We start from the raw sequence: 6,000 nt of genomic DNA, 5'->3' as shown, positions 1-6,000 counted from the left end.
TAATGAATAAAGATTTTTCGACATCACTGAAAAAAAATTCACGGCATTTTTACCAAGGTCCGTTGGTATACCTTTACCATCTCACTTTTTTTACCAATTATTGGTAATTTTACCAAGACAAACTGGCAAGCTTACCTTAAAACCGGTATTTTTACTATTTTTTCAGGTAAGAATACCACTTTTATTGGTAGTCAATTCCCGGGAACTTTGCCATTTCATCTCGGTAATTCTACCACAGTCGATAAAAAATATTGGCGTTCTTACCAAGGCCCAGTAAAATTACCGAGGAAGTTCAATAATTTTACCGAGATTTCTCGATAAAATTACCAATTCCATAAATGGTAATTTTACCAAGAAAAAACTGGGATCAAAAAGAACCCTGAATTTCTGGTAAATTTACCCTTTTCTTAGTAAATACACCGAGTTTTTTTTCAGTGTATCTAGCTAAAACATTAAAAATTTACATTAAAACATTAAAAGAAATCATCACATTCCTTTATCGTCGACCTCTGGAAGGCCCCGGAGAGTCTGGGAGGACGTGAACGCCCTCTTCTTGAGCGTCATGTTCAGGTCTGGTAACAAAATAAGAAACAGATTGTTAAAAAAAAATAGAAAAAAAACAAGCTATTGGAAGTTATGCAAGAGTGTCACTGTCGGGGTTTTTTCTCTTAGTACATATATAATAGGGTGTTCTGAAACACCGATGTAATCTTTCAAACGGAGATATAAATTAATTCCTTCATTTCCATCATCTTGACAAGGGTCAGGCAATGCTTCCTTTGCAATATTTATATAATTTGAATCGAGGGACTCCTCAACTGTGTCTGAGGGATCATCAAATGTCACATCGTTTACCATAACTGGAACAGGTGGGGGACGACGATTTCCGGTAACATAGAACTCATTAGGCGTTCGTCTATGGTTGGTCCTTATTTTGTGCGAATCCCACATTATGATGAAGTACTTTAATGATTGTTGGATTCGGGACAGGAAAATATAATACAGGCAAAACTTATCTAAGGAATGGCAAAAATCATAGTGGCCATCTGACTGAAGCTGGCGAAACATAACACGATATCGTAACGTGATTTTGTTTACTTCTCTCCAGAGTCGCTCAATGCGTATGTTGTGCACTGATTTGCCTGTTATGAATTTTCCTCTGCCAAGTCCAAATTTTGGCGAAACATAACACGATATCGTAACGTCATTTTGTTGACTTCTCTCCAGAGTCGCTCAATGCGTATGTTGTGCACTGATTTGCCTGTTATGAATTTTCCTCTGCCAAGTCCAAATTTTGGCGAAACATAACACGATATCGTAACGTCATTTTGTTGACTTCTCTTAAGAGTCGCTCAATGCGTATGTTGTGCACTGATTTTCCTGTTATGAATTTTCCTCTGCCAAGTCCAAATTTTGGCGAAACATAACACGATATCGTAACGTGATTTTGTTTACTTCTCTCCAGAGTCGCTCAATGCGTATGTTGTGCACTGATTTTCCTGTTATGAATTTTCCTCTGCCAAGTCCAAATTTTGGCGAAACATAACACGATATCGTAACGTGATTTTGTTGACTTCTCTCCAGAGTCGCTCAATGCGTATGTTGTGCACTGATTTTCCTGTTATGAATTTTCCTCTGCCAAGTCCAAATTTTGGCGAAACATAACACGATATCGTAACGTGATTTTGTTTACTTCTCTCCAGAGTCGCTCAATGCGTATGTTGTGAACTGATTTTCCTGTTATGAATTTTCCTCTGCCAAGTCCAAATTTTGGCGAAACATAACACGATATCGTAACGTGATTTTGTTTACTTCTCTCCAGAGTCGCTCAATGCGTATGTTGTGCACTGATTTGCCTGTTATGAATTTTCCTCTGCCAAGTCCAAATTTTGGCGAAACATAACACGATATCGTAACGTGATTTTGTTGACTTCTCTCCAGAGTCGCTCAATGCGTATGTTGTGCACTGATTTTCCTGTTATGAATGTTCCTCTGCCAAGTCCAAATTTTTGCAGCATAAAGCGAGCTACTTCAATATTTTTATTGCCAAAATCACTTCTGACCTTATGAGGATACCCATAAGTGTTGATGGCAGTCTGGAAGCAGCGTGGGAGAGTCGAAGCTTTTTTGTTACTAGAGCAAGTTAGGTACAGGATTTTGCGGCTGAAACCATCCACAGCCCCATGGATGTAAAAACCATAAGGTTGCAACTTTTCATTGGCGTCAATGTACCTGAATATTTTTGAATCAGATGAGAATTAAAAATACACATTAAAAACTGATATCATGATACGGTTTGAACCAGCAGCACTACTGAGGTTGATACACCTGAACCAAGAGGGGTGGAGCTCGCATGGTGCGCACACCGCAATCGCCCCCCCCCCCCCCCCCCCTAAGATAGGAACAGGACCATGCCCCAGAGAATGGGTTACTTACATATCTTTCTTTAGTCTAAGGGGAGAAAAACGTACTACAGTGAAAGTATGGGTTGAGGAGCTGGCTTGAGATACTTCACGCTGTCACATTACACATTATCTTGAGTAGCTGTAGAAATGGTAAGTGAAACACCTTTTGACTCAAGCGTATCAACCCCAGTAGTGTATGTGAGAATATAGATGCACAGGGATTGATCTGTGATGGGCAATTACTGCTGATTTTAGGCACGATGGCACCAGCACAGCTACAAGTGTAATTTTGTACTGTCTTCAGAATTTATCAGAAGTACTGCTCAAAATGGGGAAAAAACTTCATATTAAGTTATTATCTGAATCATCAAATATGATTAAAACCGCAGTTTCTCATGCTTGTTTTTTTTTCTTGTTCTTTTTTTGAAGCAAGAGTTTTTTGCTCAAAAATTGTCCAAAAATTAAAATAAATTGATATGAAATAGTGCATCACTTTCATTTGTGAAAATTAATGGCCATGAACTTGAGCAATAAATGTACCTGTCAGATTTGTCAAAATTGACAAGAGTTTTAATAAATTCAACCGCCGATGGAGTTTCTCTGGCAAATTGACCGTAGAGTCAGGGACCTATTTAAACTTTTCTGCCGCAAAAATTTTCCAGTTTAACAGTCAAAAATTCTTGAAAAACACAGCACAACTTTCAGGTTTTGGTTTGTCCTTCGAACCAAACCAATTTTTTCCGATTCCTAGGCGGTTAAGAAGCCCGAAAATCGCCATATTAACTTCAGGAAAATTGGCTGGTCCCCAGGGCGCCGCCATTTTGAATTTTTCAAAATTAAGAATACCCTCGATTCGATTTTTGCCAATATCTCCTCAACGGTTCATCTCACGAAAAAAACAAAAAACCAACAGAAAGAGCATAAAATTTCCTACCGAAATCATTCTCTTTCGTTTTTTCTAACTTAATTTTGTGGTCGCAAAATTAATGTTTTCTTCGAAAATTAGCTTAAAAAAGGCGCATTTTTGCTGATTGTAGGAGAAATTTTGTTTCATACCCCCAGCCACGGTTATCTGAGAAAAAAACTGTTATGCTCATTGAAAAGAACGTAAAATTTACTTATAGAAAACAAACGTCAATAGTTCCTAAACTTGATTTAATTCTGTGAAACAGCGGTTTATTAGCTCCGCCCTTAAATTGTGATTTTGTCGACCATTTCCTTAAAAATCAAGAAAAAGAGAAGAAAAAAACCTAAAAACGTGGCCCAAACTGTGTAACAAGGTGGCAGAATAGTGCTGGGTCCACACTATTTTGAAAAAAAAAACAAAAAGTTCAAAAATTTTCAATCAGAGTAAAAAATTGTGAGCTCCAATGAGTATCAGTACAAAACTGAGGGGGTAGTGTTCAGCTCAGGCAGCTTGCATGGGAATATTAAGGTGAGGTCACGTCGACAGATCTATAATTTTGAGTCTTTATATACCTCGTCAGTAGATCACACTGGTCATGTGAACCCAACTGAAAATCTCGCAAAATCCAAGACGGCATCAAAGCTCAAGTTCGTAGTACAAGTTTTGTACTGCAAGACGGCAAGTTTCGTACTGGTACTCATCAGACCTCAAAATTTTTGACTACCTATGATTGAAAATTTTTGAACTTTTTGGCTTTTGATCTCACTGACGAGTGTTATCTACTGACGAGGTCTATAACAAGACACAAAATTAGAGATGTCTCGCCGTGGCCTCTACTTAATATTCTAATGCTAATTGGTACATGTGGTGTTTGGGTGTCGCAGAGCGCCAGAGTGCGTTGTGAGAGCAACTTTGTGAGTACTTTTCAAAATTTCTACCGAGGATCATTATGAAAGAACGTGAGTACATATTAAGGTCAGCCGCAGGACTTTTTTAGTTTTAAGATGTCTCGGAGTAACCTGAAGTCTCGGTCTATGAACCAACTCATTTCGGCGTGTCTAACCGCACGGACTAACCCAAAAAGGCTTTTCTTTCATTGATCGGTGGTACCGTCGATCACCAAAATGCGTTCTTAAACTGATCGGTCGGCTCTGACGTCACGACCATTGGTTGACCGGCCGATGGATTTGGTACCACCGATCACTGATCGGAGATAGCGGTCATTTCGCCGGTACATGTTCCATCAGTCGATCAGCTAACCTACAAATCTCGTCTCCTAACTCCTGAGGGCTTTGCTTCGAGGATCTTTTTTGTAGGTTAGAATTTTTTCTTTGCTCACAATTGTATCCATCGGAAGGAGGACGAGCGTTCTTAAACTACCGACTGAACGGCCATCGATGGTCAAGATGGCGGGCAATGGATTTCCACCGGTACCTTCGCCGATCGGTAAAAGAAAAGCACTGAATTACCCAACCAAACACACGTGTATTCTTTACCTTGCGGTTAGAAAAAAACCAAGAAAAGGTGGTGAAAATTGGTTTAGGAATTTTGAAGCCACCCCGGAGGAGATAAACCGGATAAGGAAGGCGCCGAGAAGGGCGTCCCCTGAACGTCGCACAGTGAGTCGAGTCAATAGGAGAGGTCGGACATAAAATTGTCGAATAAAACTGCAAATTTTGATGTTTATTTTGTCACATTTTAAATTTTGAGGGGTGCCTCTAGAAGAAAATTTTACGAGAAAAGCAATGGAACCACTTTCAGAACTTCAAAATTTTGTATCGACGGAGTTATAAGCGTTTGAAGATTCCGAAGTTTGTCCGACTTCTCCTATTGACTCGATCTACTGTGCGTCAGGGCGTCGGAAACGAAAGCAATTAAAAGTTGAATTGGGCAGTGGCGCGGTGGCGGCGTATCAAACGCGTACTCCCTACTCCCTCGATTACCAGTACCACGCCGCGAGTGAGAGTGTGAGGGGGGGGGGAGGAGGAGGGCGATTACGTCAGCTACAGGTCGCCGCCCGGGGTCACCAAGATACGCTCGCCAGGGCATCCACCTTAAACTCAAGACCCGAACCCCCACCCTCAAGAACAAAAAGTTGCTGAAAGTGGACCTTCGGTACTTTCAAGAATGTTTTGCCAGTCATTTTGTTACGAGCGTTGTTGGTTTTATATTGAAAACTGCGACCCATTACGGTGGCTCCATTTTGACGACATATTCTCAATTCAATTCAATTTTAGTCTTTTCAAATGCACATAATTTCATTACAGAGTAGGCTCCGTCCCCCACCGAGAGCACAGCTCGGTGGGTGTCAGGACAACTAATCATAGCTCAACTACAGAATATAATCTATAATCTTTTTTTAAGTGATTCGATTTAGCGATTGATCGCAATAGTATAAACAAACAACTAAATATATATAAATATTACTTGTCGAACATTTCATTTGAAATGAAGAAGATTCCTTCATCTTGTGTAAGGTTGACTTCCCTTAATTGAAAGAGAAAACATCGTGAAAGAAATAATAATGTAATATATGAAAACAGATAAAGAAGGAGGAAACTCACCCTAGAAGCGCTATTGAAATTCGATCAGTTTTAGTTGTTTTTACAACATCGCCTGGGAACAATATATAATATTCGTTAATACATAAAATAATAAATTCAACTCAAAACACATTATTCTCATATA

This window comes from Bemisia tabaci, chromosome 1 (genome assembly GCF_918797505.1).
Source record: "Bemisia tabaci chromosome 1, PGI_BMITA_v3".
Classification (NCBI taxonomy): Eukaryota; Metazoa; Arthropoda; class Insecta; order Hemiptera; family Aleyrodidae; genus Bemisia; species Bemisia tabaci.
The sequence above is the reverse complement of the archived record's forward strand: the minus strand, read 5'-3'. Positions refer to the sequence as shown.